At 50.1% G+C, this 14,865-nt stretch overlaps 1 protein-coding gene across 1 annotated transcript in view; it reads left to right on the top strand.

Moving 5' to 3' along the window:
* LOC119964894 (procollagen galactosyltransferase 2-like) overlaps positions 1-14,865 on the top strand; it is a 132,724-nt gene that overhangs the window by 16,370 nt on the left and 101,489 nt on the right. Inside the window, exon 2 of the mRNA XM_038794988.1 lies at positions 965-1,169. The gene's annotated coding sequence lies outside the window, so the exon portion shown is untranslated. The remainder of the gene's footprint in view (positions 1-964; positions 1,170-14,865) is intronic.

Raw genomic sequence — 14,865 nt, 5'->3', positions numbered from 1 at the left:
TCTTCTTCCGACACTGGTCAGCTGAACGAGGGGTCTGCCCCACAGCACTGACGGCAGCAGCAACCTCACGCCAGGCCTTGCGCACCGCGCTGGCAGGGTGGCGATGCCCTCTACGCGGGCAGATGATGCCCCTCCTCTGCTCGATGGAATCAAGCAACATCTCCACATCAGCCTCCACAAATCGCGGGGCTGCTCTCCTCAGCTTCGACATCTTGGCCTACAGTTTCTGTGCTCACCCGCGCCTTTTTACGGCGTCGGGCGGCGTCACGTGGGCGTGTTCGTAGCGTCGCCGCGTTCCGGCATCATCGCGCACATGATTGACGCGGCCCCGTTCCTAGCCCATTTCCCGGACCACCAAAGCCCCAACTCAAGTACAAGGAGGTCCTCAGGTCTCCCCCCCCCCCCCCCCCCCGGTACCCCACCCACATGACAGGACACCGCTAGCCCGATCCCCTGTGCCGGGACAATGCCGGCCTGGCACTTTGGCACTGCCAGGTTGGCACGCAGGTTGCTCCTTGGATGCCCATATTAGGCTGAATTTTCCTGAAACAGCCGCGAGTTTCTCACAGGCACGCCATTTGTGGGCGGCAGTATTCTCTACTCCGGCTGCTTGTCAATGGGATTTCTCTGCTGCTGGGATACCCGGCACTGCCGGTGGGAACAGAGAATTTCAACGCCAGAGTTCCGACCATCATGTTCATGCATGCCATGACACATTTTGTCCTTTAGCTTTAACGTCCATACTACTCTAGCCTATAACCCTTACAAACTCATTTGAAACCAGTATTAATCCCAAAAGACCAAGGTATGCCAAGCTTTGTACCAGGCTCATTCCATTCTCATGCTGGTATGAAATTACTAGCAAAGGGGTTACAATTACACCCTTATACTTCCATCGCAACTTTTTTGTTCCTCATTTATTTTTTTCAATCCAAGTTCACTTTTGTGTTCCACTTTCATCCAGGGCTACTACAGAAGGACTCCGGATTACATTCCAATCCGGGAATGGAAGCGTACAGCTTGTTATCCTGTTCCTATGGTGCACTCAACATTCCTCATTGACCTGCGAAGGGAAGCTACGAGAAAGTTGGCGTTCTATCCTCCCCACCCAGACTACACCTGGGCATTCGATAACATCATAGTCTTTGCATTTTCCTGCAAAGTGGCTGGTAATTGTTAACATCTAGTCAATCTTCAGCTTTAAGATAAAGGGTCCTTACAAACGGTAGATGTCACAAATATTGAACACAAGAGCTGCTGTAAATATTTAACATAGAACATACTTCTTTGTGCAATTATCTTTTCATTAATAAGCTGATTCATTAGTGGAAAATCAATGTGTAGAAATCCTACAACTACCAATTTGTTTTCCGAGATGTATCATTTTTACATCATGGCTTGTGTAATGTTCTCTGTATGCACTGATAGCGAAGTCTTTGCAGTTGAAGTGAAGAGAACATAAGGCTTTGTAAATGAACAAAACTGTTTATTAATTAACTAAAACACTACAGGGTTTCTTTGATGTCTACTAAGATTACAGTTGGATATGACGGCTAAACACAAACAACTATGATTTACTATTATTGATTACTGTTGACTCGGGAGCTGCTCAATATGCAACTGCACTCTGTGCTTGCTGCCCAGATTCTGTACCTCACATGTGGTTGTCTTACAGTGATGTTCACCTGATGCCACACCACCTACGGTCGGCTGCTAGAATACATCCTGTCTCACCATGTGTCCATTACAGTACTTTGACCTCACCATTGAAGCCATATCCCAAATGATTTTTAGAGATAGCAGTGGACATTAGGCCCAGGCTCAGCTCTGATATGGTGGTGACTGAGTAGTTCATAAACCCATCGAATCCCTAACCTGCAGGAGGAGGCCATCCAGCCCATCAGGTCTGTACTAATCTTCCAAAAGACCACCCTACCTAGGCCCACTCTTCTACTCTAATCCCATAACACCACCTAATATGCTCATCTTTGGACATTAAGGGGCAATTTAGCATCACCAATCCACCTAACATGCACGTCTTTGGACTGGAGTTCACACATGAAGAATGCCAAGCTAGGCTTTTGCATTTTATTTGTGGATTTCTTAGTTCTTGGTGCAACAACTGCAAGTTTAACTTGATGTCCGCACTCTCCCCTCCATCACCCCTCGCTCCTTGCCTTACCAGAGTTCACAACATAAAGTTGCTTTCCTACAATTTTCAGGACCAGCGGCATTTACTAAACGACTAAATAAATTGTTAGTTGGTTTAAAGCAGATAGAGGTAAACAAGGAAGTAGCAAGAAATGGTGCTTGAACATTTCTCTGCCTACTAAAAAGTTGACCATTTCCCAGCTGAGCCATTGTTAATTTTAGAAATCTTTAGAAAACTCTGAATTGGAAACATGTGGACATGGAAATTCAGCAGTGTAATCAGGTGAATGGGACAAGAGGGAACTCCAACGTCATTGCATAATTTATATATGGATAGTCTCAATGAGCATGTTAATTATTACTCTGCAAAAGTGCTTATGTGGATTATGCTGAAGAGAAGAAAAAGCACACCCTGAGATTAATTACCATCTCATTGTGAATCAGATGCTCACGATACCGCCCAAGATTTTTAATTTTCTGAAAAAAGCAACTTGCTATCAATGATCTGACATCTCTCAAACATTATAAAGTACTCTGTATGTCACGCATTGGAGTAGTGAAATGGTGATGGTGTGTTACAATTCACTCTGGAAGTCCAAGTTGCTGTGGGCAGGAGTTATCACAATCCCTCACTACCCTTGAACAGAGGGTAATTGAGAGCCAACCACATTGTTGTGGATTTGGAGTCACGTGGCCAGACTAGGTAAGGATGACAGATTTCCTTCCCAAAAGGGCATTATGAAATGAAAATCGCTTCTTGTCACAAGTAGGCTTCAAATGAAGTTACTGTGAAAAGCCCCTAGTCGCCACATTCCGGCGCCTGTTCAGGGAGGCTGGTACGGGAATTGAACCAGCGCTGCTGGCCTGCCTTGGTGTGCTTTGAAACTCAGCGATATAGCCCTGTGCTAAACCAGCCGTTAGTGAACCCGATGGATTTTTAAAACAATCGACAGCAGTTTCACGGTCATCATTAGACTTTTAATTCCAGTTTTATTGGATTCAGACTTCACCAACCTCCCAGAGAGGCCCTAGGTCTCTGGATTATAGTCCAGTGACAATATCACTACGCCGCCATCTCCTGATGACTTTCAGGCAGGGATTCTACCCATTGTGCCATAAGGCCTCCTTAGGTAAATAGTACATATCTCTTGGCAATGATACTTATGAAATGATGGTGAAGAATCCACAGGAGAAGAACTTGCTGCTTTAGTACTGAAGGGCCAATTTCGAGAGCTGCAGTAATAACTTCCCTGGCAGTTTTCTCAATCTCCCCCCCCCTATTTTCCCAACCTTCCTCCCTGAAAGGTTGATTGGAACCCTGGAAAGTTGATGTCAACAGCAGTTATGGCAGGACATCAAGGACCCCAGTCCAAGAAGATTTATCCCTCATATTCCGGTTGCCAACTCTTTCGGATTGTTCCAGAGTCTCCAGGAATGAAAGGACATGGCTGCAAGAAAACTAGGAGAAAAATTGAAGTTTTGGATTTCATTTTCTTTCAACATTTTTGTTTGTGATTATAATAATATTGGGGAAGATTGTCTGATGAAGGATTTGGAGGCAGGATTATCCATGGATGAAAACTTCAAGAGATAACCAGTGAAAAATGCAATAACAACATTATTGGAAATTTTGGAGCACAGAGGAATCAATGAATAGGGCTAGAGCATTATATTTTCATGTCATAATGCAATTTTTCAGATTATATTTAAGAAAGTTCCTCTTACAAATGTAATGGTTGAACTGAGATGACAGGAGATTAAAGTTGAAGTTCTAAATTGAACACTTAATTGGTTCTAAATCAAGAAATGTAACCTTGTTGTAGTTGCATAAGAGCTATTTAAGTCTTTGTAACCATCAAGTCCCTCCAGGATATTAATTTATAACCTTGGCGGAGAGGCTGCTGGTAGAAGGTTTAGGTTTGCACCACATTTCCGGCATTTTCCATGGATTTTCTACCATTGGAAGAAATGCTGCAGACATTCAACCTTTAATGTTTACCACACCATGGATAGGTTTACACATTCTGACCTAATCTTGTTCTCTGAACCATCATTGATATTACTCGTCCATTCACAAATCTGACAGACACTTTTTGTGCATTAGAGATGCACCAATGAAGTTGTCATGACAGCCTTTAGTGTTTTTGTTTCTGTTGGCAAAAATAAATGAGTTTAAAGCCTGTACTCAGAAGTATTAGTGTTGCGTATTGTCTGAACTGGGGCGTGTTAATGTTGTGTATTGTCTGGATTGGGGAGTGTTAGTGCTGTGTTTTGACTGAGCTGGGAAGTGTTAGTGCTGTGTGTAGTGTTTGAGGATAATGGTATGTTCCTGTTAGTACAGGAGGGGCCTCACGGTAGCATGGTGGTTAGCATCAATGCTTCACAGCTCCAGGGTCCCAGGTTCGATTCCCGGCTGGGTCACTGTCTGTGTGGAGTCTGCACGTCCTCCCCGTGTGTGCGTGGGTTTCCTCCGGGTGCTCCGGTTTCCTCCCACAGTCCAAAGATGTGCGGGTTAGGTGGATTGGCCATGCTAAATTGCCCGTAGTGTAAGGTTAATGGGGGGATTATTGGGTTACGGGCATACGGGTTACGTGGGTTAAGTAGGGTGATCATTGCTCGGCACAACATCGAGGGCCGAAGGGCCTGTTCTGTGCTGTACTGTTCTATGTTCTACAGGGGTGGGCAAACTTTTCCGTGCAAGGGCCACATTCAGAAATTCACAATTCATAAAGGGCCGCATAGTATATTAAGTAAAATAATTACTTCACCCGGTTATGATTCTGGGCGCCTCATATAGAACATAGAACAGTACAGCACAGAACAGGCCCTTCGGCCCTCGACGTTGTGCCGAGCAATGATCACCCTACTCAAGTCAACGTATCCACCCTATACCAGTAAGTAACCCAACAGCCCCCCCCCCCCCATTAACCTTAAAAAATTTTTTAAAAAAAACAAATCTTTTTTAAAAAAAATAAATTTGTTTTTTTTTAATGACTTGGTGGGCCGCAGAAATACCTTTGGCGGGCCGCATGCGGCCCGCGGGCCGTAGTTTGCCCACCCCTGTGTTAGTAGATCTGTTGAATAACTGAGCTGTGGCATGTGGAATTGTCCCTTGCCCGTTGAGAATGGTGATGTCCAATATCTTGGATTTACATGTAAATATTTGTTTTTGGGGTTGCAAAACAGTACTGCGGTTCCATGTTTAGGTCCATTGCATGTGTTTGTAAGTTTTCTGTTACTTTGTGTAAGGTGATTTATTTTTCTCTGTTACCAGTTAAAAGTCCAGTGGAGACCTGCTAATGGAGGGGCTCCTATAGAGTGAACAACATTAAAAATGTAGAAGTTGATGTATAAACATCCAGCAAGTTGTGCCCAGGAACTAAAGTCATTAATCCATTGCTGAAGGCAGCTATTCATTAGATTGTGACGGGCTTGCAAAGAAAATCATTACACTCGCGAGGAATAGGCCTATAATATGGTAACAATCGGGGTTATTAAGAATTCACTCAATACATTCATGCTGGCTATACTAAAGCTCTGACATAAAATTTATTGCAGAGGGGCACAGTACTATTAATTGCAAACAGATTATCTATTATTTTTGTGCAATGCTGTTCTTTATGCGAATCCATTGTGGATCAATTATTGCACTTTATTCCAACACCATTCCATGGCTTAACTTAAAACGATGATAATGCCACAGGGCATATGGTGAATGAGGAAAGGTCATTTTGTTCATCTCTTCGAAGTCAGTTTCAGATTTCCAACTATCTAGCCTTCGGCTAACCTTTCATCACAACATTTCTGCCATTACTGAATTGCGCAATCACCCCTCGCCTCCGTCTTTGATACCTGATCTCCATTACTCTTTCAAACCCTGACCAGTCCCCTGCTACGGCCCTCGTCTTTATTTCCTTAAATCCAAAGGACCCAGGCTTATAAATATAGGGTGGACAAAATATGGTATAAGAGATGGTGTTTTAGAGCAGTATGTTGAGGAACCAACTAGGGAACATGCTACACTAGATTTGGTAGCATGTAATGAGAAAGGGCTAATTAATAATCTTGTTGTGCAGGGTCATTTAGGGAACAGTGACCATAACATGATAGAATTCTTCATTAGGATGAAAAGTGAAGAAGTCTGTTCCGAAATTAGGGTTCTATATCTATTAAAAGGAAACCACAAAAGTATGAGGCATGGGTTGGCTAACATAGATTGGGAAAGTTCATTAAAAGACTAGGGGCGGGATTCTCCCAAAACTGGCGCGATGGGCAGGAACCGGCGCCAAGAACGGCGCGGATCACTCCGGTGCGGGCCCCCTCAAACGTCGCGAAGTCTCCGGGCCCGAATGGGCTAGCAGCGGCGTAACGCCATTTGCGACAGTGTCACCCGCCATGGACGCGCCGCATCACTTGATGCCGCGCGGCGGAATCCAGGCCACGCGGCGTCACAGCACAAAAGACGGTTCCCCCCTCCTCCCCGGAAGACCCACAAAGATGGCCGGCCGCCGCGCAGCCGCGAGGTTCCAGGTGCGCGACATCGAGGCGTTCCTGGACGCAGTACAGGAGAGGGAGGAGGCCCTGTACCCCGGACATGGCCTCAGGGTCACCCCATGCCTCAGCCGGCGCCTGTGGAGGGAGGTGGTAGAGGCCGTCAGCGCTGTGGCTGTGACACAGAGGACAGGCACTCAGTGACACAAGAAGGTCAACGACCTTGTCAGGGCAGCCAGGGTGAGCCCCCCCCCACCCCCGATGTGCGGCACACCCCCAGGTGCAACCAACCGTAACGCAAACCAACCCTAACCCTAATGTGCTGCGCACCTCTGCCAATATGCGCGCAACCGCTGTCGTGCAGTCATATACCTGTCTAACGCTGTTGCCCTTTACCCCTGCCATCTACCCGCACCCCCTCACAGGAGAAGCGTGCACACAACAACAGGAAGAGTCAGAGGACTGGAGGGGGCCCAGCTGATGAGAGACCACTCAACGTCCATGAGGAAAGGGCCCTAGACATGGCAGGCGGACCTGAGGACCGGGAGGTTGAGGTTGCCGATGCAGAGGTCGGGGGCCCGCCAGCAAGTGAGCCACCCATGGCCCTTCCCCCTCCCCCATATCCCCCCGCCCCGATATTCCCCATATCTCCTCTCCCCCATATCCCCCCTCCCCCATTGCCCCCTCCCCCATATCCTCCCTCCCCCATATTTCCCCTCCCTCATATCCCCCATATCCCTCTTCTCCATATCTCCCCTCCCCATATCCGCCATATCCCCCCTCCCCCATATCCCCCCTCCCCCATATCCCCCTCCCTCATATCCCCAATATCCCCCTTCCCCTAAATCCCCTCCCTCATATTCCCCGATCACCGCCCGCGTGTCTAACCATGCATGCTGTATTGTGCATTGCAGGACCAAACGTCGAGGCACCTGTCACCGCGGATGCCGACCGCCCGCAGGATGCCTGTGGGCGGCCACGAGAGAGGGAGATACCCGGCCCCTGTGGCTTGCGACGCCCGCAGGATGCCCCAGGGTGGCTACAAGAGAGGGAGAGACTCGGCCCCTCTGGCGTGCGACGCCGCAGACCCACCCCCAGGGCGGCCACAAGAGAGGGACAGACCCAGAGCAACACGGAGACGACGCCCCCGTCTCGTGCGGGTGCGGCGACGCAGACATGTGACACCCAGCGACGAGGGGAGCAGCCACAGGCCCCCGTCGCTGCCGAGCCAGGATAGCCCTACACAGGACACCCCTACCCAGGACACCGACACACATGACACTGGAAGACAGGACAGTGACACACAGCGGACGGGTGGAGACGATGCACCACCCCAGGGGACCAATGAGTCGGAGACTGACGATGCGCATGCCACAATGCCACTGCTTTCTCCAACACCCTCCACCATCGCAGAGACACTCACCTCGGTTGGGCACTTTAGTGATGAGGCTTCTGGTACACTCACTGGTGCGCACAACACAGCGGTACCGGTACAGCAGGTGGAGGTGGGAGCAGCAGAGGGGCCGGGAGGTCGGAGGGCATCCTGGCGCAAGCAAACATCTGCCGCCCAGACAGGTCCCAGGTTCCTGGATTTACCACACCCATGCATAGACCTGATGCAGCCGCCAAACCTGGGACAAAGGAAGAGGATGATGGCTGGCTTGCAGCGGCTGCAGACGCAGGTGGAAGAGTCCACCCACATCCAGGAGCTGGGAGTGGTGCCGGTCATGCGTGCCACCCAGGCTGAAACTGCACAGGTGGCGTCCGTGGTGGAGGCAATGGGTGCGACGGTATCAGACATGGTGAGCAGTATGCAAGGCCTGGGGTGTTCCGTGAAGGCGGCGTGTGTGGCCCAGGACATGGCTTCCCTCTCACAAGAAGACATGAGCCAGAGCCAGCGGCAGATGGCCGAGGCGCTCAACGCCGGGGCCCAGTCCCAGTATGCCATGGCCCAGTCTCAGCAGGCCATGGCTGAGGGCATCGGCACCATTGCCCAGGTGCTGGCCGGCGTCGCTCAGACACACACAGGGATGGCCAACTCCCTGAGCTCCATGGCTGCAAACCTGCAGACCCTTGTCGATACCAGCATGGGACTCCAGGACTGGCAGTGTCAGGGGGCGTCGGATGGCTGGTCCGTTCGCACCCCCGACCCATGTAGAGGCCCAGGGGCCATCTGGCACCCCGAGGGAGGAGGAGGTGATGGGGCCCGTCCCAGGTCCCCCTGTAGGGGAGGTCCCGGAACACCGCGGCACCTCAGACTCCCCCCACCCCCCCCATTCCGTCCCAGGTGCATCTGGTGGGCAGCGGGCAGGACAGTCTGGCAGCTCGCCATCGCAGTCGCCCGAGCCGTAGCCTGGCCCATCTAGGTCGGGCCGCCCCAGGAAACGGCCGCCAAAGGGATCCCAAGTCACAGGGCAGGAATCACAGGAGTCCACCTCCAGTTCTGCTGTACCGTCTGGGGAACCACCTAGGTGTAGTCAAAGGGCCAAAGAATTGAACACTGAGTGAGTTGGCACGGGTGCAGGGCACAGACGAATTTTAGGGGCTAGGGCACGTGTATGGACAGTTTGTAATTAAAATCATTTTCACACCTGCAGAAGCTGCCTTTGTGTTCTGTCCGAAGCGTGCGGGGGTGTCATGCACGTTAAGCGCCAGTGTGTGTGTGTGAGGGGTGGTCTTACGTCGGTCCCAGGTGAGTGTGCCTCCCTCCACCTGGGCCGCCCTCTCCATCCCTCCTGGCAGAGGACGGGACCGTGCGCTGCAGTGTCACGACCGCATTTAGGGATGGTCCGGGTGGATGGTGGTATTGTGGCCATGGGTCAGACATTGTCCAACGATGTGGAGCCAGGAGCTCATCGCAGAGCGGGTCGTCATCATCCTCCATGGCCTGCAATAGACACGCTTCCACCGGCGGTCGTGTGAGCCCGGCCCGTTGTGCCGCAGGTGGATGTGCAATGGAGGGGTGGTGTGCATGCGGGTGGGGTGGGGGTGGTTGGTGGTGGGTGGGGGGGGGGGTGTTAGGGTGTTGGTGCTGATGGGTGAGGGGGGGGGGTTTAGGGTATTGGTGCTCGGTGGGTGGGGGGGGGGGGGTGAGGCTGGTCGGATGTTGTCATGGTGTGCGGTACGTGGCCATACGCGCTGATTCACACGCCCCCTAATCAGTGAACAGGGCGGCTATCAGCCTGTCCTGTGCCCGCTGGCCCAGCCGGTAACAGTGGGCAGCCACCCGCCACATGTCCAGCCTGTCTGCTCTGACCATTGCCCCCATCTCCCTCACCTGGGGAGGTCTGTGCCTCTTCCTGCTGCTCCTCCACTCCCCCCTCCTCTGCCTGCGGCACATCGCTCCTCTGCTGGGCTATGTTGTGCAGGACACAGCAGACCACAATTATGTGGCCAACCCTGTCTGGCGGGTACTGGAGGGCCCCGCCAGAGATGTCCAGGCACCTGAAACACATCTTCAGCAGCCCAAAGCACCTCTCTATCACACCCCTTGTGCTGCATGGGCATCATTGTAGCTGTTCTCTGCGTCACTCTGTGGCCTCTGTACAGGCGTCAACAGCCACGACCGCAACGGGTAACCCCTGTCGCCCAGCAACCAGCCCCTCAGCCGGGGGTGGAGTCCCTCGAACATGCCGGGGATGTAAGACCGCGACAACACGTATGAGTCATGAACACTTCCCGGGGACCGGGCGCAGACGTGCAGGATAATCATGCGGTGGTCACAGACCACCTGGATGTTCATGGAATAGGTCCCCTTCCTATTGGTGAACACAGCCCTGTTATTTGCAGGTGGCCGCACGGTGACGTGCATTACATTGATCGCGCCCTGGACCACGGGAAAACCGGCCACGGCAGAGAAGCCCACGGCCCAGGCATCCTGGCTCGCCCGGTCCACAGGGAACCGGATGTAGGGGTCCGCAATGGCATAAAGGGCGCCTGTCACTGCCCGGATGCACCGGTGCACCGATGTACCAATGTCTGCGAGATGCCGGACATGTCCCCACTATGTGCCTGGAATGACCCCGTGGCATAAAAGTTCAGGGCTACCGTAACCTTGACGGACACGGGGAGAGGGTGTCCTCCCCCAGTGTCATGCGGTGCCAGGTGTGCCAGCAGGTGGCAGATGTGTGCCATGGTTTCCCGGCTCATCCGGATTCTCCTCCTGCATTCCCAGTCCGCGAGGTCCAGGTACAACGAACGGGGCCTCTACACACCGGGCCTCCTCGGGCATCTCCGTCGCCGTGGCGCTACGACGTCCTCCACCCTCTCCTCGTGCTCCTCCCCCTCTTGTGCTCCTCCTCGTCCTGTATGGCGGGTGGCCCTCCAGCCTGGGCGCATGCAGCCTTCCCCTCTGCGGCAGCCTGCGCTGCCTCTCTGTCACGCTCCTTCTCCAGGGCAACGTGTAGAATAGCGGCTGATTTCCCCCCCACAGCGCAGCCAGGTGCCATGGACTGCATGAGTGCGACTGTGGGAGGATGGCACCTGGCCAGGCGGATGACCTGCCCCCCTCCCTGCCACTGCCCCTCCCCCCCCCCCCCCCCCCCCGGCACTCCACCCCTCTCCAGCACTCGCTCTCTCCCCCCCCCCTCCCCGGTACTGTCCCTCCCTCCCTAAGCACTCGCTCCCCCCCCCCCCCCCCCCCCCCCCCCCCCAGCACTGTCCACCCCTCCCCGGTACTGTCCCCCCCTCTCTGGCACACACACACACCCCCCTTCTCCCCCCTCGGCATTGTCCACCCCTCTCTGGCACTTGCTCACCCCCCCCCCCCCCTCGGCACTGTGCCCTCCTCCCCGGTACTGTCCCCCCCTCCCCGGCACTCGCTCTCTCCCCCTCCCCGGCACTCGCTCTCACCCCCCACCCACAGACTGCGGCCACGCCGTCACTTCTCCTGCGGCCACCCCCACGCTGTGACCTACCACCACGCTGAACGGCGTCAAACATCAGCACTGGTTCACGCCATTAAATAGCTGTTTTGATTTATGCCGGCGTGACCCATGGTCACGTCGGCGGGACTTCGGCCCATGCGGCCGGGAGAATACGGGCAGCACCAGGGTCCATAGCCTCCCACCGGCCCCTGCCATTCTCTGAGGCGGGCGGCGGGATTGACGCATCGCCGACTTTTTACTGGTCGGAGACTTCCGTGTCGCGTCTTTTCGTCCGGCGTCACTTCGTCCAACGACACTTCGTCCACGTCTTTTGGTCCAACGTCTTTTTGTCCGCCCGTCTTTTGGTCCAACGTCACTTCGTCCAATTATCCAATTACAAATTAGCTCCATATAAAACCATTTAATTGATAAAATGCAAGTACAATACAGCAAGTGAATTTAATTGCTAAAATGCAAGTAATTGATAAAATGCAAGTAAAATGCAAGTTGAAAAATGCAGTTTAAAAATCTAAAAATGCAGTTAAAAAATCTAAAATTAATTGATAAAATGCAAGTTGAAAAATGCAGTTTAAAAATCTAAAAATGCAGTTAAAAAATCTAAAAGTTTACTAATTACTTAAAATTCCCGAAATTACTTAAAATTGATGTAAATTGTAAGCAACATTCCTCAAGAAATCAATTTTTGTTGTAGAATCATATTCAACGACCAATCTTTTGATGCGTTCAGTTATTTTCTTGTATCGCGTACATGAAGTCGACTGATCTCCCCGAAGAATTTGAGCCTTTTTGCCTATTATGAACCCTTCCTCTTCCTTCAGAGTTTTGATTAACCTCCAGATATTCAAATGAGCTCCACCTGCCGAACGCTTTATCGCAGAATGAAACCCCTCAGCAGCATTATTTGTTCTCGGTAGATCTTGTAGAACACGCCGATTAACATTCAATACAGCTGTCGGGAATGTAGGTGTTTCTCTCCTTCGTCTGGCACCACGTCCTCTCACAATGCCTATGTAAGTCAAGTCGAAGTAAACGATGAATTCAGCAGGTATTTCTTCATCGTCTATCAAATCTTCATAAGCCTCTTCGACATCTTCAACGGGGAGGAAAGCTAATGCTGAAAAACATCGAATTTTAAGACAGAATTCAGAGTCTGTATTGTATTTTTCTTTGAGGCCTAAATCGGTAACAGATGAATTAAGGAATGATGAATTAATTGCCTTGTGAACTGCAACTTCGAAATCTGCCATGATATCAATCGGATCTGCATTAGGTTGCATAATTTTCAATTGGTCAAAGAATAATTCGTATGTCTGCTTTCTTTTATTCGTCAGTAATGCAAAGACCCGTGGAAAACTGCTTCCTTTAACTTGTACATGAATGCAGAACAGTTGAAACCACTGTTGTGGCACAATCTTGAATGTCCCATCGCATGCCCAATGACGATATGATGCTAAATCCTGAAGAGCACTTTCTGATGCGAATACTAGTAAGCGCTGTTGATCCTCGGCGCCCGAATCGTATCTCAGAAACTGTTCGCCATTGTCAAGTTTACAATATTTGTCAGGTATTTCAAAACCGTGTCTAGCCGCTGGATTAGCGGGAAATCCAGAATTTTTTTGTCGGCACCTTTGAATAGTCCTTGAGACGCCGGGCAACCTAGGGAGTTGAGAGCAGGTATTTTCTGATAGCTGCGTAAACTTGGCCGCTAGTATGCTACGCGAACTTGCTGCTATGTTTTCCACTGCTTCATGCTTTATTTCTGCAACTGCTTTTCTAGCATTTAACGAATCAACATCAGCTGGATGAAGGTGCTCATTAGAGAAATAAATAATTTTCGGCTCATTGTTTTCCATTACCGTGTGAATCCGCACTGAACATAGCCTTCTTTTCTCACATCTCCAGTATTCTTTTCCTAGGTTTGGACTGCTCGAATGAAAATCGTAGATATAGTTATTTCCATCAGCTACTTTCCGTTTACTCTTCGTTGACACAATGAACTTTGCCATTTCGGGATGGGCGAATTAAGAAAGAGAACGATAATATCTATCCTTTAACGAGGCTCGTTAAAGGAAAGAGAACGATAATAACTATCCTTTAACGAGGCTCGTTAAAGGAAAGAGACCGGTAATAAAAATCCTTTATTGCATATTATACCTTGCTATGTGCATTAGAGAAGATTTCTATTTACAAAAAGTTAATGTGGGAAGTGGAGTGGAGTGCTACAAGTTACAAAAAGTCTTTGACAAAAAAAATCATCCGACAAAAAAACGTAACAAGTCACAAAAAGGCTTTGACGAAAAAAATCATCGGACAAAAAGACGTTGGACCAAAAGACGTGCGGACAAAAAGACGTTGGACCAAAAGACGTGGACGAAGTGTCGTTGGACGAAATGACGTCGGACGAAAAGACATAGCACCGGAGACTTCGGGAGACGGCGGGGGCGGGATTCACGCCGTCCCCGGCGATTCTCCGACCCGGCGGGGGTCGGAGAATCCCGCCCATGATGCTGGATAGGCAATGGCTAATATTTAAATAAAGAATGCATGCATTGCAATTCCATTTTGTGCTAATTAAGAAAAGCAGCTCAACCATGGCTTACAAAAAAAAAGGACAGTATTAGTTCCAAAGAAGAGTCATATAAAGTTTCTCAAAAAAGTTTTTAAATGTTTGATGTTTAATCAGATGAGCTCAGTGTTCCCTCGGCTTAATTCACAGAGGAGTGGATGCCTCTGCAAATAATTGTCCAGTGTTGTAGCACGAGTCTCATACAGAGAAGCAATACATGTTGCAATTATTTAATAGCCAAAGCAAAAAAAAGCATCACATTATAATTCACAGTGAGAGAGAAAATAAAAAAGATAGAAGGAAAATTGGAAATAGAGAGGTAGTTATGGAGGTAGCCACAAGCTTGGTTGGTGTTGGGTTTTCAGAAATTATATAGAAGTTACAATGCTAACAAAAAAACATTTGGATCTGCCAGTCCTTATGGCTAACCTGGCCCTGGCCAAAGTTTATGTAGTGGTGTTCTGCAGAGATCAGTGCTGGGACCTTTGCTGTTCGTAGTATATATAAATGATTTGGTGGAAAATGTAACTGGTCTGATTAGTAAGTTTGCAGACGACACAAAGGTTGGTGGAATTGAGGATAGCGATGAGGACTGTCAGAGGATACAGCAGGATTTAGATCGTTTGGAGACTTGGGCGGTGAGATGGCAGATGGAGTTTAATCTGGACAAATGTGAGATAATGCATTTGGAAGGTCTATTGCAGGTAGGGACAAAACAGTGAATGGCAGAACACTCAAGAGTATTGACAGAGAGATCTAGGTGTACAAGTC

This window comes from Scyliorhinus canicula, chromosome 4 (genome assembly GCF_902713615.1).
Source record: "Scyliorhinus canicula chromosome 4, sScyCan1.1, whole genome shotgun sequence".
In the NCBI taxonomy this organism is placed as follows: Eukaryota; Metazoa; Chordata; class Chondrichthyes; order Carcharhiniformes; family Scyliorhinidae; genus Scyliorhinus; species Scyliorhinus canicula.
The sequence above is the reverse complement of the archived record's forward strand: the minus strand, read 5'-3'. Positions and strand labels throughout refer to the sequence as shown.